This window comes from Malaclemys terrapin, chromosome 15 (genome assembly GCF_027887155.1).
Source record: "Malaclemys terrapin pileata isolate rMalTer1 chromosome 15, rMalTer1.hap1, whole genome shotgun sequence".
In the NCBI taxonomy this organism is placed as follows: domain Eukaryota; kingdom Metazoa; phylum Chordata; order Testudines; family Emydidae; genus Malaclemys; species Malaclemys terrapin.
Window position 1 is genome coordinate 12,396,284 of NC_071519.1, and position 22,257 is coordinate 12,418,540.

General features: G+C 54.8%; 5 non-coding genes across 5 annotated transcripts; 2 read left to right on the plus strand and 3 right to left on the minus strand.

Annotated features, from left to right (window-relative positions):
• Positions 1–9,225: 9,225 nt before the first annotated feature.
• Positions 9,226–9,319, minus strand: TRNAI-UAU (transfer RNA isoleucine (anticodon UAU)). The gene is made up of 2 exons: positions 9,282–9,319; positions 9,226–9,261 (listed from the first exon to the last, which is right to left on the minus strand). It is a non-coding gene; the product is annotated as a tRNA-Ile (tRNA).
• A 5,512-nt stretch (positions 9,320–14,831) lies between these two features.
• On the plus strand, positions 14,832–14,905 carry TRNAN-GUU (transfer RNA asparagine (anticodon GUU)). The gene has a single exon. It is a non-coding gene; the product is annotated as a tRNA-Asn (tRNA).
• Positions 14,906–15,671: 766 nt separating this feature from the next.
• Positions 15,672–15,743, minus strand: TRNAM-CAU (transfer RNA methionine (anticodon CAU)). The gene has a single exon. It is a non-coding gene; the product is annotated as a tRNA-Met (tRNA).
• Positions 15,744–16,398: 655 nt separating this feature from the next.
• On the minus strand, positions 16,399–16,588 carry LOC128824091 (U2 spliceosomal RNA). The gene has a single exon (XR_008442319.1). It is a non-coding gene; the product is annotated as a U2 spliceosomal RNA (small nuclear RNA).
• A 1,820-nt stretch (positions 16,589–18,408) lies between these two features.
• TRNAN-GUU (transfer RNA asparagine (anticodon GUU)) lies at positions 18,409–18,482 on the plus strand. Its single transcript has one exon. It is a non-coding gene; the product is annotated as a tRNA-Asn (tRNA).
• The last annotated feature ends 3,775 nt before the right edge of the window (positions 18,483–22,257 follow it).

Here is a 22,257-nt window from a genome sequence, read left to right on the forward strand (position 1 = left end):
AAATAGTAATAAACTACATGTGACGAAGTGGGAATGTTTATAATGTTTTCTCTGACTACTGTGTGGGTGCCTCAGTTTCCCCTATGCATTTCTTAAGGATCTCGGTGGTGGGATAAGGGGGTGTGATTGTTGCAGAGCCCTAGATGGCAGGGGGGGGACAGGGGTCTGTCTCCAGGAAACTGATGGCCTGGGCCCCTTCCCTGCCAGGGTGCCAAGTGAAGGTGTTGGAGAACAAAGAGATCAGGTGACCTCCTGGCCTGGGAAGGAGACAAAGGCCACAGGAGGGGCTGGAGGGGTTTTCAGTTTGGAGCTGGCTGGGGAAATGGAGGGACGCCCAGAACCAGGGTCTGGGCTCCTTATCCCCAAGATGGACCTGACTGAGGGGTCCTGGTCTCTGTACCTACAAGCTCTGTTGTAGACCATGTTCCTGTCATCTAATAAACCTTCCGCTTCACTGGCTGGCTGAGAGTTACAGTGTATCAAAATCATTGCACTCAGCTCCAAGCTGTCTTCACTAACAGCCCAGTGTAGACAGGACGTTCACTCTGCTTCACACCCGCTTGGGGCCTCTTTGGGAGCTGGGGGCCAGTGATGGCTGTAAGAAGGTGGCAACTGGGAGGGACAAGCAGTGGGGTCTTTCCCCTCTCCCTGCCCCTTGCCCCCTTTCTTGTTTCTTCTCCAAGTCCTTGCTCCCCTTCCTGATGTTTCCCCTTCTTGCTTCCCACCCATGTCCCTTTTCCCCTCCCCCCTCCTGGTGGGTCGGTCTAGTGCCTGGCCCACCCATGCACTCAAAGCACAGAGGAGTCTCCCGCTTCTTGGGGTAGGAAGGGTTGCCTAGTGGTTAAGGCACAGGCCTGGGGGCAGGTGTTCTGGGTTTGGTTCTCTGCTCTGCCACAGACTCCCTGCTTAGCCTTGGGAAAGTCACTTCACCTCTGTCTGCCTTAGATCCCACCTTGGGCTAATACTGACCCTGCCTCCTAGGCGAAATCCATTCATGGCTGTGTGATGATGGGGAAATGAACATACTGAGGTTGGTAGATTGGGGCTGAATTTCTCCACAGCCTGAGAATGAGCCAGCTCCGCACAGGGGGGACGGGAGAGAGAGGAGAGGGGCTCAGGCCAGCTCCTCACTGGGGGGAGGGGAGAGAGGGGCTCAGGCCAGCTCCGCAAAGATGGGGGTCAGGGCTTCAGCACTGCAGCTTCTGCCACTAGGGCAGCTGGGGACTTCACTGCTGCATCTCCTGCTGGGGTCGGGGCTTCTCCTCCCCCTAAACTGCCACTGCACCCACCAGCCCTAGGCAGGCTCCCTTGGGTCACCTGATGGCTGCTGTAGCCGGAGTGGAGCCTGAACCCCCACAGGTGGAGGCCATGGCCACCAACCCAAGAGGTGCGGAGCTGTATCTGGTGAGCAGGGGCGGGAAGAGGCAGGGTGGGTTGGAGCAGGGGTGGGGGCAGCTTTCCTGACTCTGGGCCCGGCGTCATGGTAATCCCGGTACTGCCAGCGCCAGGACTTTCCCCACCCGCACACTGTTCCTTCTCCCGAGGCCCCGCCCCTGCACCACCCTTTTGCCCAATCCCCATCTCCACGTCGCCCCTTCCCCAGAGGCCTTTCCTCATTGAACTCACATCGCCCCTTCCCGCTAGTCCCCGCCCCTTTCCCCATGTCCCCGCCCCTTTCCCTGAGGCCCCACCTCTGCACTGTCCCTTTCCTCTAATACCCACCCCTGCACCTCTCCTTTCCCTGAGGCCCCGCCCCAGTCTCAACCTTTCCCCAGAGGTCCTGCACTTGCACCATCTGTTCCCCCTAATCCCTGCCCCTTTCCCTGAAGTCCCGCCCCCATCCCGCCCCTTCCTCCAAGGCACCGCCCTCGCATTGCCCCTTTCCCCACATTCCCAGCCTCCCGAGACCCTGGCCCTGCACTGCCCCTCCCCCCAGACCCACCCTTGAACTTCCCTTTCTCTCCGATACCCTGCCCCTGCACCACCCCTACCCCCAATCCCCGCCCTCGCACCGCCCCTTTCCCGTAATCCCAGCCCCCGCACTGCCCCTTCCCTCTAATCCCTGCCCTCGCACCGCCCCTTTCTCGAAGTCCCCGTCCTCACACTGCCCCTTCCCCCGAGGCTCCGCCCTGCACCACTCAGTGACCCAGGAACAGGGCAGATTCGGGATGCAGAAACATGCTTAAGAAAAAGCCTCCGGTCCCAGCCCCCTGCTCTGCCACAGACTTCCCTGGGGTCCTTGGGCACATCACTCAGCCTCTCTGGGCCTCAGTTCTCCCGTCCGGGAAATGGGGCTGGTGGCGCTTCCCGCCCTCGCATGAGCCTGGGAGGAGAACTACCCTGCAGATTAGGAAGATGTTCAGATACTGGGGTAATGGGGGAGGGGCGCAGGGGGAGCATATTAGCACTCTTGTTTGGTATCTGGAGTCTGTTTGGAAACAAAATATTTCCCTGAAGTCATTCCAAACCCAGTATTCAGCCGTAACCTTGGGAAATATGTAACAGAGCAGTGTGGTTCTTTCCCATGTAGGCAGCCCCCGATCCAGCACCAGTCCCCAGCTCTGCCCCCTTGCTACCACTGTGGCCCCATCTCACCTCCTGACCCTGGCTGGGTGCCCCAGGCCCCTCGTAGCATGGGGCTGTCCAGGAGGGTGCAGGGAGGGTCTCCTTGCAGCCATGAGGGGGTGTCTGGTGGGTGCTGTCACATCTGCCAGAGACCCCCAAGAAACCCACTAGCTTCCTCCACATGCGGGGAGGGGCTCCTACTTTGTGACTTGGGGGGGGAGATTCTGTGATGTCACAGCCCGTGGGGGGAGGGGTTCAAATCACGAGTCTGAAGTGGAAGGGCAACCCCCCACCCCCACTCACATTCTGCTAGGGGGCTGCGCTGGGATCTCTAGGGACGGAGACACAGGAAAAAAACAGCCACCACTATGTGACCCAGGAGTCCTGGCTCCCAGCCCCCCTGCTCTCACCTCTAGACTCCCCTCAGTTCCCAGAGCCAGGGATAGAACCCAGGGGTCCTGGTGCCCGGCCCCCACCTGCTCTGACCACTAGACCCCACTCCCCTTTTAGACTCACTGCCTCTTCTATCCACCTGTCCATCCCTTTGCTGCAGGTTTTTGGGGTGTCACCTCTGCTCTGCATTCCCCCACTGCAGTCCAAGGCGTTCGCTCCCTCCAGCCACATATCCTCTCCCCCCTTGTGCTGGATCATCTGCTTGGCCCCCCCACCCGTTCTTGGGGCGCACTGTGCGGCGTGGCTTGGGATTGTGCAACGGCCCAGCACCAGGCAATGCAGAACGGAAACCACAGGCCCTGCCAATCCCCACCGGAGCTGCCCTCCAGGTGCATCGGAGCCCAGCGCCCTGCACCTGTGCCCACCTGCCCCACAGGGGTGAGCTGCACCCGCCACCACGCTCCGCAGAGGGGAGAAGGGTCAAGCCAGTCAGGCCATTTAGGATGGGGGAATCGCCACCTCTTTTTCTGCACAGCCACTGCCTATCAGCAGGATTCCTCCTCCTCCTCCTCCTGTGCCTCAGTGCAACTAAATCTCCGCACCTAGACAGCCGGTCCGTCCGCTGCACCCCATTCCCCCATGCCTAACCCTCCTGCACCTGGCTCCAAAGAATTAAGTCTCACATGTCTCTTGTGCACGGAGAGTCTTGGCCCCCCTTATTGGGTGACCTGAGTCTGAGAAACACAGTGTCCATCTTCTCTAAAGAAGTTCTTGGAGAGACTTATCCTGTGTGACCATGTGGCCTAATGGATAAGGCATCTGACTTCGGATCAGGAGATTGAGGGGTTGAGTCCCTTCGTGCTTGTGTCATTTTACCATTGTGCTGAAAGTCCTGTTCCCTTCAGCACTGGAACCTCTTCTTGGCCGCTCAGGCCAATGTTCTGGCTTCACCCAGAGCCCCAGGAAGGAGTTGGACGTTGGGCATCACAAAGGCTGGGGCATGAGCCCCAGGTACTTCCAGTCTAGCCTTTTCCATTCCTGACTTGCCAAAGAAAATGGGCGGCTGCCCGGGCTAGCGTGTGGAGCAGTTTCCCTCTTCCAAGTGTGCGCCTGTCCCTGTGCTTGAGGGGACTTGCTAAATAGCGCTTTGGGAGCCTGGGTGTTTCTCTGCTTCTCGCCAGCTGGGGAAAAGCCTCTTGGGGTAAAATCTCCTGCCCCGTTGCCAAAGGGAGCACTTTGAGAGGGAACAGTCAGAGGCCCCACCAAGGGTGCTGGCCCTGCTTTCCTGCTGTTTTCTGATGTTGACCCCGCGTGCTGGTCTGCGGGTGGCCATCAGTGGGTGTTTGGCATGGCAGGGAGCAGGCTGGCCGGGTGTCTTTGTGTCTGTCTGCTGGCCACGCATAGACATGGTCCTTCCCTCCTCTGAACAGCCAGAAATGCAGAGTCGGTCTGTGCTTAGAGAGCAGAGACACAGGAGAGTTAATGAGACCGAAAAGACATGAGAGGGTGAGAAAGATGGAGAGAGGACCTATGAAGACAGCACACACTACAGGGACACGGCCTGGTTAAGGGAGGTGGAGGCAATTGAAATGTGCTTGGGAGGATGGCGATGATGGATTGAAGAAATGTTGGATTCAGTGAAAGCTGAGACCAAATGAGGGAAGCTGAATGGCAGCTCCACATAGGTCATTGGGATCAAACACCCCACCCATGGGCACCTCGAACTGTGCTAGACACAGAGAAAAGGCAAAGAGGGATCCAGTCCCGAATGATCCTCTTCTGGGAGGAGACCCCCTGGATCATTAGGACGTGGGCTGGGAATGGAGTGGAAGGTCCCTCAGCACGAGGAGAGAGAAAGGCCGCAGAACTAGGGACACTCGGCAACACGAGTGAAAGGGCTTCACACCCTGCAGCAGCAACAGCTGGGGGCTGCAGGCTTGGCCTGAGCTGCATTGGCAGCAGGACAGGAGGCAGGTTAGGACTGAGATCCCTGGGGAATGTCTCCATCCTCATCTGATGTTGGTTTAGATTTAAACAATGATGCAGCCTCTGCTCTGGAGCAAAAGCACCAGAACCTCAGTGGAAGTGGGGGAGCCACGAGGCCCTGCCCGTCTCCAAGGCCCTACCTCTCCTCTTCCCCTGGAGGCCCTGCCCCCAGCCAGGACAGAAGCTGAAGCCAGGTCATGGTAAAAGCCACCTAGGGAGCCCAAGCCACTATGAGGAGCTCCAAACCCTCCACCTGCCCTGCGTTAGGGGCTGGGGTGCAGAAGCATAGGCGCCGACTCTGTGGGTGCTCTGGGGCTGGAGCACCCATGGGGAAAAATTGCAGTCAAGCTCCCCTCCCCTCCCCTCCCCCTCATCATGCTGCATACCGGCTCCTCCACCTATCTCCCAGCGCTTCCCACCCTGCCACCGCCAAACAGCTGTTTGGCCGCTCCAGGAGTGAGGCTGAGGAGCAGGAACGTGGTGCGTTCAGGGGAGGAGGCAGAGGAGAGTGGGGCCGGGGCTGGGATTTGGGGAAAGAGTTGGAATAGGGGCAGGGAGGGGGCGGAGTTGGGTGGGGACTTTGGGGAAGGGGTGGGAATGGGGGTGGGGCAGGGCCGGGGCCTCATGGAAGGGGTGGGGGCGGGGCCTTGGGCACCCACGGGAAAGAGGAGAAGTCGGCGCCTATGTGCAGAAGAGCCTGTAGTCATCAGCTGAGGCAGCCAGGAATGCAGCTATAAGTCAACCCAAAGGATGGAAGACATCTCTAGCTCAACTCTCAAGTTCAATAGCATGGCGCCATCTGGAACAGAGATCTCCCCTCAGCAGGCATGAGTAGCCAAGCAGGAGGGAAAAGAGAGACTCTTGTGCAATTGGGATGCTGAGCAGCAGGACCTCCAGGGTTTTGTAGCAATCTGACACAGCTCCAGAAGAGCCAACCAAGCTCTGAACTGGGATTGTGAGATTCAGAGTCTGGAGGGCTGATCATTACACCACAGGACCTGCTGGCTCTGGCTTTTCTCTAGAGCACCTGTGACCACTAGTATTCATACGGCGACTTGTCCACTGCACTCCTTGGTTCTCTCCAGCTGCTCCCTCCCTCGAGACCCTTTCTCCTCCCACATCTCTAGTTCTTGTCCCTGCTCTTACCCCCTCCCCTTTGTTTTCTCAGGGGCCTAGCCCCACATTGCTGTGTTGTCCACTATCCTGTTCAACTTCCAAATCAGCTGGGCCTGGAGCACATTCCCAGGCGGTTCTCCCCTAGGCAGATAGCAGTGATGTCTGGTGTGTCCTCACAGGAACCAGCTCACAAAAAATAAGCCAGGAGCTGGTCCCAGCGCATCCCGTATCTGCTGTGCGGAGAGAAAATCACCTCCAGGCCAAGGCCCAGCTGCAAACCCCTGGCTGAATTACAGGCTGTCTTGGAAGCCCACTGCACAATGCTGTGCCCACAAATCCATATCCCAGCCACAGGTGTACTTCATATAATCTAAATAAGAGCCATGGGGAAGGAAGCAGACAGGGTTAAAACCTGTGGTGCTTATGGCCCAGCACATGCATTGACCTCCCCACAGGCAGGGGACTTATAGGCCCTATCTCACCTGCACCCTATAGCCTGGATCTCTGACGAACCCAGACCCAACTGGGGAGCCGCTGTTGCAGTCCCTCTATGGAAGGAGTGGGAGCAAAACTCTCCAGTGGCAATATTTCCGAGGTGGATACAGACTCTATGACTCAGGAAGACTGGGGCTTGGCTCTGCATCTCCCCTATCAAGGAGAACAGAGGCTAAGGGGGCTAGGGTGACCAGACGTCCCGATAAAATTGGGACCATCCCGATATTCAGGTGTTTGTCCCGCATCCTGACGGATCTATGGTTGGGATGCAATTTGTCCTGATATTTCGCTCTGCTGGCAGCTTTATTTATTTATTTTTGGCTCCGCCAGTGGACATTCCCCCCCATGTATCCCGATATTTTCTCTCTTGCATCTGGTCACCCTAGAGGGGGCACAAGAAGGGCAAAAGGTGACAAACAGGAACTGGAGAGATTTTCTTCTTGTTGAAATTCATCAAAATCTCATCCCTGAAAAGCTCCAGCCGGGGGAAGCTCAGCCCACCACCCACTCAGTGAGCTACATGGATCATCCTCCCCCAGGGACTGAGGGCTGTTAGAATAGAGATATTCAGGCTGCCTGTACAGGCCTAGACTTGAAGATCACTTAGCTAGTGACAGGGTATAAAACAAAGAATCAAAATCACAGTCTGCCTGTGTCTAGGGTTACCATATATCATAAATAAAAAAAGAGGACCCTCCACGGGCCCTGGCCCCGCCCATTTCCCCCACCCTAGCCCCGCCCCAACTCCGCCCCTTCCCCACCCTAACTCCGCCCCCTCCTCCCTCCCACTCCCAGCCAGGGGGAAAGGGCTGCCCCAGTGCTACCAGCTTCACAGTTTCCCGGGTAGCCCCCAGACCCTGCACCCCCAGCTGGCGCTTCCCCAGCGCAGCTGGAGCCCGGGAGGGGAAGCGCCCAGCCGGGGGCGCAGGGTCTGGAGGCTGCCCAGCAAACCGTGAAGCCGGTAGCGCTCGGGCTTTGGGCAGCCCCTATGCCTCCGGACCCTGCGCCCCCAGCCGGGCACTTCCCCTCCGGGGTTCCAGCGGCTCTGCGTAACTTACACTGTATAAGTTACAGAGAGCCAAAGAGGAGCAGAGCCCGCGCGGCAGGAGGCTCTGCTCCTCTTAGGCTTTGTTTAAGAGCCGGGCTGCCCCGGCGGCTGGAGGCTCTGCTCCTCTTCGGCTCTGTGTAACTGACACTGTGTCAGTTACACAGAGCCCTGGCAGCTGGAGGCTCTGCTCCTCTTCGGCTCTGTGTAACTGACACTGTGTCAGTTACACAGAGCCGCCGCGGCTGGAGAAGCAGAGCCTCCAGCCGCCGCGGTTCTGCTCCTCCCTGACTCTTCGGCTCTGTTTAAGAGCTGGGCTGCCCGAGAGCTACCGGCTTCAGGCAGCCCCCGTGCCTCCGGACCCTGTGCCCCCAGCCGGGCACTTCCCCTCCCGGGCTCCGGCGGCGCAGGGTCCGGAGGCACGGGGCTGCCCGAAGCCGGTAGCGTTCGGGCAGCCCGGCTTTTAAACAGAGCCGAAGAGTCGGGGAGGAGCAGAGCCGCCATTTTCCCGGACATGTTCGGCTTTTTGGCAATTCCCCCCGGACGGGGGTTTGACTGCCAAAAAGCCGGACTTGTCCAGGAAAAAGAGGACGTATGGTAACCCTACCTGTGTCTGGGCCTTGTCTCACTAGGAGAGTCTGAGGCCTTGTTCTCAGGCTAAGGCCTATGGCTAAGCAGCAGGGGCAGCCATAAGCTAGGAAGGAAATGGTCACATCCTCACATCCCAAACCCGTCACACTGAAATAAGGTGCTATTGGGCTGTTAGGAAAATGAGCCTGTCCTGATAGGGTCCATCACCACCAGATAAATAAACAGATCTTAAGAGAGCATCTCAATGGTTGTGGTTGTGAAACCCTCATTTCTGTATGTTTTATCTTTGTGGCCCCCACTTTTCTATTGTCAGTCTGTCTGGTTCCCTAATTGTTTCTGTCTGCTGTTTAATTAATTTTGCTAGGTGTAAGTTAATTAGGGGAGTGGGATATAATTGGTTAGAGAATTATGTTGCAATATGTTAGAATTGGTTAGTTAGATTTCAGGAAAATGATTGGTTAAGGTATAACTGAGAATATTATTATATAGACTGGGGTCAAACAGGAAGTGGAAGGGGAAATTGGAATCATGTTTTTCGGGGGGGACGGGAACAGGGAATAGGGACACAGGCAAGGCTCTGCGGTGTCAGAACTGGGAAGGGAACCCTGGGGAACAGACTTTATCGGCGTATACAGATAAGCCCGACTGGTGTGAAGGGTTTTGAAATATGCTTGGAAACTAACCCCAGTAAACATCACATTATCTGCACTTCGGACTTCTGGTCTTTTGCTGCTTGCTGTCTGCGTCACAAGAACCAGGGAAGTGGGCGGGGGAAGGGAAAGCCCTCTAACAATGGCTGCCTTGCTACTCTGCTGCCCCAGACTCAGGGATCAAAGGATGGGCAGGACTCTAGGCTCTGCTTGAGGGATCATGGTACAGGGGCTGGCGGGGGAGAAGGGATTGTAGATTCTCACCTGCTCTCTGGAGAAGAGGTAATAAGTTAAGGGGGCATTTTTGACTCCTCCCCTGGGCTGGAATTCTACATTCCACAGGGCCAAACGATTGGGTGAAGCCATTTGGTTAATGAAAACCAGTGCTCCAGGTGAGGCTTGAACTCACAACCTCAGCATAGCTCCTCTCAGCACTGCCCTATAAATACTGTGCGCTAACCAATTGCACCACTGGAGCACCTCTTAAAAGCTATTGTCCCAGGCCCTTAGGTTGATAAAGGCAAGGAGTGACCCCAAAACATTCTCAGTGGAGTTGAGAGCGGGTAGCGACAAGTGTTGGTACTTGGTGGGGTGGATTCTTCTTAAGGCTTCCAGGCACCATTTCAGCCTTTTGTTCATCTCTGTGTAATAACAGAGCAGATTAAGACTCAATGTAGAGTTTTGTTGCAGACCAACAGATCTGAAATCACTGATAACCAGCTCTAAGCATTAGTTCTGCTTTGGGACAGTGTCTCTCATGCAAGAAACTGCCCAGTCTGCGCTAGCAGTGAGGCTCCCTCACTAACAGCTGAAATCAGTGAGAGCTGTGTGAAGTGCAGGGACCCAGGGGTGCTTAAGCAAGAGGGAACAACACCCCATGACTTTTAAAGTGGGAGGGCTCTGCCTTACCACTTTGTAATGCCCGTAAGGGCAAGTGAGGGTAGGGAGTGGGCGGAGAGCAGTTAGCAGGAGGCAGGGTCTTGGGCAGTGCCGGCTTTATGACCTGCAAGGCCCAATTGGAATACTCGGCGGCAGTCCGGGGTTTCAGCAGCACTTTGGCGGCAGGGTCCGCTCCGGGTTTACCGCGGCACCCCCCCCCCCCACCGCCGAAATGCTGCCGAAAACCCCCGGAGTGGGGCCCCTTTAGGCGCGGGCGCAGGGCCGTCTTCGTCACGGGGCCCGATTCTGGGGAATCGAGTGAATCGGCTTAAAGCCAGCCCTGGTCTTGGGGGGAAGAGGCAGCGTAGGACGGGGCCTTGGGGAGAAGGGGTGGTGCAGGGGCGTGGCCATGAGTGGAAAGGATGGGGTTACTGTAATGGCTGTGGTGGCTGCTACTTTTAGGGAGTCTGCGCGGCTCCTGGTGGGACCGCAAGACATCCCAGAGGAGAGAGGGTGGCTAGCAAAGCGGTGACAGGGTGGAACGGCAAGTGACCAGCAATGTGGCCAGACAGCGGAGGGAGAAAGGGGCTTTCCCCCCAGTAGGTGAGCAGTGAACTCCACAGCTGCTGTCCTGGGTCAATGAAAACCCAGAGTTCCAGCTCCACAGCTGGAACTCTGGGTTTTCATTGACCCAGGACAGCAGCTGTGGGTGAGGTGCAGCGAAGGGAGGGGCACATCCAAAGAGCTTTTGGTGTCTGGATTTAAGAGCCCGAGGCAAAAGGGGTGGGTGCTCAGCGCATTGTGGGGCGGGTGTTTTGCTCGTAGTTTGTGAATCCTGATTGTGGTGCTTTCCCAAGTTAATACAAAGTTATTTTCCTCCTTTTTATTAAACTTTGTTTTTTCTACACTCAGACAGGGAAACTGAGCACATTAATCTCCAAGGCATCTCAGCAAATGTCCAGGAGATCCTAGTCAGGTTTAAACTCAGATTCCAGGATTCAAAGTCCTGCGTGCTGACCATTACACCATGGGACCTGCTAGCATTTCTTTGTCTAGACCTCGTGACTCTCGGCTGGCTGGCTTCCACTCTGCACTTAGTGCTTCCCACCAGGGGCTTCCTCTCGCAGGACTCTCTCTCCTCGTCCATTGACTATAGTCCTGCTCTGCCAGATGCGCGGGTCCTGCCGTGAGTCCCCACATCCCCCTGCCTTGTCTCCATTCCCTACAAGCTGCAAAAATGTCAGGGGAGGCGGCTCCTCCCTTCACTCGGGTGTCCTGCTCATATCGGCCAGCTGCAGACTCCTCTCCCAGAACTCGGCCAGCTGTCGCTTGATCCAGTCGTACAGTCACACGCTGACTGGCTCCCCTGGCTCCCCTGGATGCTCTTGTGGAAATCCCACAGGCGATGCTGCAGGACTTGGCACCGTTGGTTTCTTTAATGTTGTGGTGTTTGCCCGACCGCTGGAACAAAGCCGCCAACTCCTCCCTCACCGACTCCCACCAATCCCCCTGGTTGCCATAGAAACCTCTGATGCTTTCCCGTTCTGCCAACAGCACCAGGCCTCGACTCCCTGCCCCTTTATCTTGCAAGCTCTGGATGTTCATCTTCCAATATCCTCTGCCATGGGTCAGGGAATTGCCCACATTGAGCACACGGTGAGAGCTGCGTGATCCGAACAGTCCATTGGCACCACCCTGCACTGGGCTGTCGACATGCTCTCCTTCACGTAAATCCGGTCAATGAGACTCCTGGCCCATCCCCACAGAAAGGTGTACCCCATCTGCGGCTGGTGTGAGGTCGGGTCAGAAGAATAGGAGGCTACTGCCCGTCCGCCACTGGTTCCACTATGGAGAAATACGTCCTTTAAGCCGAACTCGCTACAGACCTGCGCCAGGGAGTGCTCATTGTAAAAACGTTTCCTCTGATGGTCGGGAAAACGGGAACAGTGGTTCTCAGGCTGGCTGACACAATTAAAATCCCCCCCAACACCAAACACTGTGCGGTCAAGAGGAAGGGAGCCAGTTCCTTCCATTGATTTTTCCTTTCACACCTTAACTGGGGACCATACAAACTAATATAGCTATACCCAGTGCCATGGAGCACACAGTCCACGAGCAGTGCCTTTCCTGGTTGGAGCTCCACCACCTTCTGTACTCACACCGCGAATGTGAAGAACAAGTCTCCAGCTCCATCATTCTTCTCTGGCCTGGAGGACCAGAAAGACGGGCTCTTCCTCCAATCACCCTCTGCCCATTGAGCTACCCTAAAGTCATTAATGTGTAAGCGCCTCTTCCTGGGCCCCCGAATCCCTGCCATGTTCCATGTGGCCACTTTCACAGATGCCCCATCCCTAGTACTGCCCTCGCTCAGCTGTGCAGAGGAGCTTTCGTCCCCAGTCCCTGTGCCTTCTGGCACCATCTCCGAGGACCACCCTGCCTCACTCTCTTACCGCCATATTGGGTTGACCAATAAGTCTTGTGGGAAAGACAGCTCCGGTACCTCATTGTTAAAAGTCAGGTGGGCCAACTAGGGGCAGAAGCCCATGCTCTGCTCTCCTGCTGGGGAGCTCAAAATCAAGGACTCGCCTGAGGAAAAGGTGCTGCTGCGGTCCCAGAAAACAAGCCACCTGTGCACAAAGAGGGATGAAAGTGCCTGCCAAAGCCCAAGAGTGAACCAGGTACCTTTAGAATTTCAGTCTAACACTTTCCCAACTGAGCTACTTAGCACATCTTTGCCTGTTGCTTCTCTGTCCGGGAGGTTTTGGCAGCCGTGGCACACAAAAAGGACGTCATTGGGAGTGGCACAGGAAGACAAGACTCGCTTTTGCCTGCCTTGCTCAGCTTGACTTGCTTCCTCACCCCGTTCCTGCCTTAGCTCCCGGGTTACCTGGTGGGGGAAGGGGCCTGGGGGCCAGTGGCACAGGGAGGAAGTTGAGCTGGACCATGAGCTAGACTAGACCCTGGCGGCAAGAGTCTGGCCACCACTTCCTGCCTGTTGTCCTGGCTTCCCCCACTGGATGTCATTTAGGGAGGGAAGTGGGGCTTCTGCCTCCCCTCCCCGATTTTCACACCGCAGAGGAGCGAACAGGAAAATGAACAGCTGCTCCACACCCCCACCAGAGGAACCCGACGCCCTTAGCTGTGGTGAGTGCGAAGTGTCTGTTGGCTGACAGGGCCTGTCCCCGAGGAGCTGGAACAGCAGCTGCCGCCTCCCCCTTGGCTCCAGGCTGTGGGAAATGCTCATTGCCTGGCTGCCTGGGCGGATGCTGCTCCGTGCTCTGGAGAGCATCTGTATTGGTCTGTCCACCTCCCGCCTTCACTGAGCCAGTCTGGTAAGGTCCCATGTGCCCCTCCAGCTTGGCAGCTGAGAGTCTGTGCAGACATCAACCCCCCTGCCAGCCCCCACAGCCAGCAGCAGCGCCAGCCCCCCCAGCACCACAGGGGCACTCAATGCACTTCCTGTGGGGAAATGGCTCCTTATCCAGCTGCTAGAATGAGAGCCAGGGGAGAGCAGTGTCTGGCTCACCTTGGGGGAGTGATGAGTGCTGATCTCCTGCAGTCTCCCCCGCAATGCTGGTCCATTTTATTGTCACTGTAATAGTCACTGCTTCCCCTCAGGGCCGTCCATAGAGGGGTGCTGGGCCCGGAACAAATCACCCCTCTGAGCCCCAGGTCCTGTCCCCACCCCACCCTGCTACTTCCCACCTCTGGTTTGCCTCTTTTCACCTTCCGCCCCCTCTCCTGAGTGATGCCGGAAGCTGGCAGGCTGGGATCGCTGATACCGATTCCACTGGTGAGTGTGGCTCCGACCCCCGCTGTCGGCGCCAAGACCCCCACTATCCCCCTGGGCCAGCCTGGCTCCCCCCACCGTAATCCCACCCTCCCGGGCCTGCCTAGCGCCCCCCACATGACACACACACAGAGCCATCCCTAGAGTCTAGCAATTGAGTAAACTGCCACGGGACAGCACAAAGCACAGGGTCTGGGGCAGCCGCCCCAACTCGCCATACCCTAGGGACAGCTCTGCTTCCCTTGTACGTTACAGCGGCTCCTGATGGAAACTAGAGAAAGTTATTATACATACCTCTGCTTCTCAATGACAAAATAAAAATGTTTACTTTCTGGAATTAGTCTATAGACACCTGAGACTTTTTTCTTGAGACACAAGAATAAGCTCATAAAACAGCTATGTTTGGGTGTGGAGTATAAGAAGTAAATATGATGACAAAAATGGAGTGACCCACATGTGGTGACATTTAGCATTCAGGAACATTATGGCTCCAGTTCATACGATCCAACAGAGAAAGTCATTTTGTCCCTGTCTAGTAGTCAAAGAACAACATCAGTCTGGTTCACACCTCTTAGTACTGCGGGTGGCTGGTGAAGTGCTCTCTACTAGAAAATTTTTTCACTTCAAGGTCCCAGAAACAAAGACAAGATTTTCATCTCAAGACCAAAGGACCAAAAACATCAAGACACTTGATCACAGCCTTGGATAGATCAAGAGACTACCTACACTTAACCAGAACTCACAAAGCAATCTTACCTTAGAGAAAACAGAGAAGCAAGACTGAAGAACTCGGATGCTACGCAGCCCCTCTGTCCCCACCGCTTTCAACCTCACCAGGATGAGCTCCCACACACGCACCAAACACCATTCACGTGACTTTGAGAACTAGGTAACTCTAAGTGAGGGTCACTTCCCCGAAATGACTTCAATGGAGGAATTCAAAGCAAGAACCGTTAACGCACCATTCTGTTAAAAAAAAAAAGACAGAGAAGTCTTTCAGCCTCCTTTCTCTCACTGGTTTCCCTGTACACTCCTAATTTGCATATACCCACCCACTGACCTGCGCCTAACAATCTCTCCCCGTTAACTCTTACAGCAAAACAGGTCAAAGAAAGCATACGCAAGCGCTATACCGCAGCCCCAATGCTCTTTTCTGCTCCTTCCCACAGAACTAGCTCAAACGTACAGTCATCAGGCACACATAAGACACAGTTTCACTCCATAGCAGTCCAATTCCTTGCTGTTTCTTGTCTAACCACTGCACACCTATGGTATACCCTACCCTGAGCTGATTCCCGACTTTTGCGCTCTACCCAGCCGTGTCTCTGTGGCGCAATGGGTCAGTGCATTCGGCTGTTAACCGAAAGGATGGTGGTTCGAGCCCACCCAGGGACGGCGGTAAGCCTGTGCTACTTCCTCGAGACCTGCCGGGAGCCTCAAAGGCCCCCTTTTGCCGCCTCAAAACCGTCCCTCTTGGCCTCGGTGCTTTCAGCTGGTGGCCCGAAGAGCGCGCTGGATGGCATTCAGAAACCCACCTCCCAGCAGTCATGTCGGAGGTTTGGGCTTAATCCTCAAGGCCGAGCGCAAAACCTTCAGCCGGGAACGTTTCGCTCTCTTCCCGCCTCCGCCCAAGCGGGCAAGGGAGAAACGGACGAGACACGCCGGCTCGAAGACGCCTCCCTCCCACTTCCCTGCAGGCTGCGCAGAGCTCTTGGCCTGCCTCAGTCCTCGTCAGGAAAGTGTGGCCATGCTGCCCAAGCCTGAGTCACATCCGCAGCCTGTCCCGCCCCGGCTGACGGAGCGCAGAGCCACGCGAGTCAATGGCAGGTGGAGTCGGGAGCCTCGGCTCTTTCCCCTGACAGCCACACAGAGCTGCCTGGCATCCCGAGAGCCTCCCTGGTGTTCTCCCGCAGCAGCCGCCTGCCGGTGGGGTGGAGGGAGGGGGCAGAAAGGAAGCACTGCTGCCTCATTCTGGGACAGGAGGCCCTCACCATGCCCAGGCCTGCCTCTTGCCTTCAGCCCAGGCAGCCAGAGGTGTGCCGGGGAGCTCCCCGGCAGGCTGCCGCCTCAGCCACCTCTTGCCTCATGGCCTAGGCTCTTGGCGCTCTGCTGGTCGCCGCCTGGCTTGAAGGCCCAGAGCCAAAAGAAGTGAATGTGGGCATAGCAGAGGATGGTTTCGATCCATCGACCTCTGGGTTATGGGCCCAGCACGCTTCCGCTGCGCCACTCTGCTGGCTCTTCGCCCTGAGCTCCCAGCCGCCACTATCTGGATTAGCGCTTTACGAGCTCTAGGGCTGGCAGGCAGATGCGCAGGCTGCTAGGCAGCAGCCCTGGCAACAGGATTTTACAGTTTACCCTGGATAAGCTTTCTACAGGGTAAAAGGGATTGATTTGGGGTTTGGACCCCACTGGGAGCTGGCTGTCCGAGTGCCGGAGACGGGAGCACTTCTTAAACAGTTTTCAGTTAAGCCTGCAGCTTGTGGGGGACGTGGTTCAGACTTGGATCCGTGTTTGCAGCAGGCAAAGCGCGTCTGGCTCAAACAGGCAAGGTACCGAAATCCCAAACTGGCAGGGAAGACGGACTCGGAGGTAGTCTAGGCACATCAGGTGGCAGCCCCAAAGGGGTTTCTGCGACCCGACCCGTCACACCCGGCTTTTAAAACAATCCTCCAGCAAGACAAAGAAACCCACATCTCTAGACTCAGAAAACACCCCCAAGAAGTTTTAGCAATATTTTGTCACAAGGAAATCAAAACACCAATGAGTCCAGGCTGTTCTTAAAAACAAACAAACAAACAAACAAACAAACAAACAAAAAATGCCTTATCAAACCAGCATCTTCACAGTGAAACTCTTCCTGTTTTTCTAACCAGGAGACTCTCCCCAAAAGCAGATGCCCCGTTCCCAGAGACGCTGCAATACCAGGTCAATGCGTGAGGTGGACAGAGCAAGCTCCTATTCCAGCCTCCTGTTTCAAAACTCAATGTAACATGCAGTCCTCAAATAAAGGACATATCAGATATGAAACTGATAAGAACAGGTTTTACAATTTTTATTAAAGTTAATGTTTAAAATTAAATATTCACAACTTAAGAGGGAAGGTACTGTGCTTCTGGGGGTCAGGCTTGATTTATGAGGGATTTCAGGTATCGGTTGCAAGGGTGAAGAGATACATACATATCACCCATAACCAGCATAGAGCCAGATTGGGGTGCAAGAGTTTTTAAAGTGTCAGTGGATAAGTGGGCTCGGGTACGCCACCCATGGAATGTATAAGGAGTCCAAGTCAGTATCGGTGTAGCGAATGAGTACGTGTCAGAGAAGGAAGTGGGTTATTTCACGGCTCAGCGGTCTCGATTACTCAATGTGGTATTGACGGTGTCCTGTAATGCGTTCCGTACAAATGTCTCTATTAAGATGATGTTAAAAAAAAAAAGTGAACGGTACAGAGTTTAAGCATAGAAGTTTCTGGTTCGCAGGGAATAACGTACAGATTAGCGCGGATGCAAAGTTTGGTTTAAAAGCCTGTGGCATAAGGAATACAGAATCTGCAATATCCCCCACTGAGGGGAAAAGGTTGATGGGTCAAAAGTAGAGACATTGAGGTATGAGGGGATAAAGTTCATAAAGTGGCTATGTTTGGGTATGGAGTAAAAGGAGGGAAGATGATGATAAAAATAAATGGACCCACATTTGGTGATATTTCGTGTTCAGGGAGTTTATGGCTCCAGTTCATATGATACAACAGAGAAAGTCTCTTGGTCCCTGTCACGGAGTATTGGGGGACTCAGGGCCCTGCACCCCCGGCCTCCTGCGATTCACCATGACTCTCAGCCAGCCAGTAAAGCAGAAGGTTTATTTAGATGACAGGAACACAGTCCAAGACAGGTCTTGCAGGCACAGACAACAGGATACCTCTCAGTTAGGTTCAGCTTGGGGTCCCAGGGCATTCCAGCCCACCCCCCTTTGGGGGGTCAGAGCCATCTCTGCCTCCCAGCCATCTCTCCAGCTCGCTTCCCACACTTTGCCTTCAGTGACCCCTCCCACAGCCTTTGTTCAGTTTCCCGGGCCAAGGTCTCACCTGGCCTCCAACCCCTTCCTGGGTTCTCATGTTACATGCTCAGGTATGTTCCCTCGGGCAGACTCCCATCCCCCAATGCAGACCATCCCAGCCACACTCCCCTGTCAGCATTCACACACCACAGTAAGAACAGTCCCAGTTCGCCACAGTCCCAGTCTCATAGTCAAAGAACAACATCACTCTGGTTCACGCCTCTTGGTACTGCAAGCAGCTGGTAAAGTGCTCTACTACAACACACTACACTTGATCTTAGCTCAGGGAGAACAGAGAAGCAAAGCGGAGGGCCACAGATGCTACGCAGCCCCTCTGTCCCCACCGCTTTCTACCTCACCAGGACGAGCTCCCAGACACGCACCAAACACCATTCACGTGACTTTGAGAACTAGGTAACTCTAAGTGAGGGTCACTTCCCCGAAATGACTTCAATGGAGGAATTCAAAGCAAGAACCGTTAACGCACCATTCTGTTAAAAAAAAAAAGACAGAGAAGTCTTTCAGCCTCCTTTCTCTCACTGGTTTCCCTGTACACTCCTAATTTGCATATACCCACCCACTGACCTGCGCCTAACAATCTCTCCCTGTTAACTCTTACAGCAAAACAGGTCAAAGAAAGCATACGCAGCGCTATACCGCAGCCCCAATGCTCTTTTCTGCTCCTTCCCACAGAACTAGCTCAAACGTACGGTCATCAGGCACACATTAGATACAGTTTCACTCCATACCAGTCCGGTTCCTTGCTGTTTCTTGTCTAACCACTGCACACCTATGGTATACCCTACCCTGAGCTGATTCCCGACTTTTGCGCTCTACCCAGCCGTGTCTCTGTGGCGCAATGGGTCAGCGCGTTCAGCTGTTAACCGAAAGGATGGTGGTTCGAGCCCACCCAGGGACGGCGGTAAGCCCGTGATACTTTCTTGCTCCTCGAGACCTGCCGGGAGCCTCAAAGGGCCACTTTTGCCCCTCACCACGCCCGCCGCCACAGAGACCTGGGTGTCACTGCTCTTCTATGGGAAACACACTCTATGCATTATGCTAACTGGGCTGCAGGTGGGGCAATGCTTGCGGGTCAGGGGCAAAGCAATGTGGGGGGTCTTGGTCTCATCAGTTTTAAAGGGAGGCTCTGCTGTTTCCATGGATACCTCTCATGTCACGATGGCTCTGCTGCAGGCCCAGGTAAGCAATGGGTGGGGTTGCGGGTTAAAGACCTCCTCCTTCCCCTCCCCCTCCCCATGCTTCCAGCCTGCAGGAGGGAAGGGTTGGCCTGAGAGCCGTGTTAACATCATCCTGTCAAGGCTGTGTTGTTAGTAGGATGCCCCTGCCCTGTGCACACAGCGAGCTGGAAGCAGCGTTCTCAGGACTGAGAGCTAGTCGGGCGCTGGAGGAGACCACACACTCAGCCATCTCGGAGAGACCTCGGGGGAGGACGTGGAATCTGAAACTGGCTCCACAGGAGCCTGGAGACCAGGAGCTTAAAGGATCACAAAGGTGAGGGTGAGTGAACAACGTTCAGCACAGCAGGGCCTGGAGAATGACATGGCACCCTCACACCCTGACAGTGCAACGTCCTCCCTCTAGTGCCCGGCATGTGGGTCACCTTATCTTCACTTGTGTTCTGTGGCGGTGCTTTCCTGCTCTTCTAATGGGAGGGGAACAGGGGGGGTGGGTGTGTTTGAAACGAGTAGTTGTGGCTACTTCCACAACAGTTTGGGTTTGTTCTAAGGCAGACACTTCTTGTGAACGTTCCTGTCATTCACATTGCTAGCCTGGAGATCTTGAGTGACTGGGCACCACATTGAGTATGAAACTGGAGAACAATCCTCCCTTTCTTTAGAGGACCAGAGCTCTCTGTGCAGGTGTGGGTGTCACAGGCTGAGGGAATGGAGACACCTGACAGGCTGTAGGTACCCTACAAGTGATGAGCATTTTAGGCCCTGGGGAGGCTGGAGGAGAATAGAGAAGGAGGATCCAATGAGCAGGAGCCAGGTGACACGTGTCTGTCTGTCTGTCGGTCGGTCTTCCATGCACCAGTTCCAGCCTAGCTCACAAGTGTTCTCACTTTCTCTTTTCAGTTCCTAATGACATTGGGTAGCTGAGAGAATGGCCAGCCTGTGGCAGAGACCAAAAGAAAGAGTGGCCACCCTGACCCCATCCCTGGGGATGGAAACCAGACATTGATCTGCAGAAATTTACTTATGTTAAGTATTGAGAGAGGGCTGCAAAGTCTCTTGTCTATGGAGAGAATTGGTTATGTTTGCTTGGGGGGTGGGGGGGTCCCTGAGAAAGGCATCTGCAACTAACTGGGGCCTGGCAAGCTTGGGGGGACCATTTGTGTCCTCTCAAGGAGATGTCAGTTGTCCATGTTTGCTGTTGCCCGGGGACCCTGCTGGCACTGGGGCCCGGCCCGGCCCCCCACCCAGGCAGCTCTTACACGATGGGGGCAGTCAAATGGTGGCAGCCGGGAGCTGAGGAGCAGTCCCAGCCCCAAGCAGCAGGAGGACAAGACGGGGCAGTGCTGCAGCTGGCCGCCTCATGGTACCAGCTAGTGCAGGAGCCGCCCCTCCCAGCTCTGGCTTCTGGCCTCTGGCCTGGGCAGGGGACGGGGCCTCAGAGGGGAGGAAGCGGGGCTGACACTTCACTGAGGAGCTGCACGGGGAGGGGCCACAGAGAGTGGCAGGGACTCATGGTGAGACGGGTGTGCAGCAGCCACAATCTTCTGTCTACGCTAACTCAGCTCCCCCCACTGGGAAGAGGCTGGTGCTGTCCCTGGTGGCCACAGTTTGTCACTACTCCTCTCTGGGAAACACTCTTTGTGTATTACCCCGACTGGCCACAGGATGTCACTGCTGGTCCAGGGCGGATTCACTCTGTGCCTTATCCCGATTGGCCACCAGGTGTCACTGCTGGTCCAGGGCGGATTCACTCTGTGCCTTATCCCGATTGGCCACCAGGTGTCACTGCTGCTCCAGTGCGGATGCACTGTGTGCCTTATCCCGACTGGCCACCAGGTATCACAGCTGCTCCAGGGCGGATGCGCTCTGTGCCCAGAATATCCCCATCCCCTGTTTCTTCCAGTACCGCATCCCTATGGCAGTACCCTGGCCCCCAGTAGGAAAAATTCCAGTAATAAATAATTGGTTGAAACTTAATTCTGTGTATTTGTTAATTGGTGGGAGTGGCCCTGTGGCTGCCAGCACTCATGACTATGGGTAACAGTACATGCATATCCTTGAAGTGTTTTCAGCGTTAGGGCCAGAACATAAGAACGGCCAGACTGAGTCAGACCAAAGGTCCATCCAACCCAGTATCCTGTCTACTGACAGTGGCCAATGCCAGGTGCCCCAGAGGGAGTGAACCTAACAGGTAATGATCAAGTGATCTCTCTCCTGCCGTCCATCTCCACCCTCTGACAAACGGAGGCTAGGGACACCATTCCTTACCTGTCCTGCTAATAGCCATTGATGGACTTAACCTTCATGAATTTATCTAGCTCTCTTTTAAACTCTATTATAGTCCTAGCCTTCACAACCTCCTCAGGCAAGGAGTTCCACAGGTTGACTGTGCACTGTGTGAAGAAGAACTTCCTTTTATTTGTTTTAAACCTGCTGCCCATTAATTTCATTTGGTAGCCCCTATTCCTTATATTATGGGAACAAGTAAATAACTTTTCCTTATTCACGTTCTCCACACCATTCATGATTTTATATACCTCTATCTTATCCCCCCTTAGTCTCCTCTTTTCCAAGCTGAAAAGTCCTAGCTTCTTTAATCTCTCCTCATATGGGACCCGTTCCAACCCGCTAATCATTGTAATTGCCCTTCTCTGAACCTTTTCTAATGCCAGTATATCTTTTTTTGAGATGAGGAGACCACATCTGTATGCAGTATTCAAGATGTGGGCATCCCATGGATTTATATAAGGGCAATAAGATATTCTCCATCTTTTATCCCTTTTAAAATGATTCCTAACATCCTGTTTGCTTTTCGCTTGCCACTGCACGCTGTGTGGACATCTTCAGAGATGACTCCAAGGCTCCAACAGTGTTGGTAACAATGATCTCTACAGTCCCAGTTCATATTAATAACGTCACAGCAGTCAACAGAGAAGTCTCGTCCGTTTCTCCCTTGCCACTTCAGCGGATTGAGGTGGATAGGTCGGGGTTGTCCTGGGTTCTGTGCGGGGAGGGCTCAGCTGGGAGAAGGGGCAGACTAGGGGAGTTTGTCTCTGATATATAAGGGCTTTGTCAGCAGGAAGCTGTAGGTCACATGCTTGTGGTGAAAGTGGGGTTTGAGTTGGGGCAGCAGCAGCAGGGGAGCAATGTGGGGAGAGCGGGGGGGGGGGTTTCACATGGTAAAAATGAAAGTGCCAGACCTCTCCCTTTGCTGGAGCAAAAGCCTCATTTATCTCCTCAACTCCCCTCCACGAAAATCTCCACCCCTCCCCCGCGCCGAGAGACCTTCCCTCACTCCCATGGAGATTGTAATTGTTCTAACTCTTCCTTGGCCTTGTCCAAACAGTTTCCCCAGCAAAATTATCCAGGACATTTCAAATGAGAAAAACAAACCAAACCAAATGAAAACCAGAGAAACCCCGACCACACCCTGTTTGGGTCTGAATTTTTCTACTGAAATATGGAGACAATAAAACTCATCCCTCTGCTGGTCAGAAA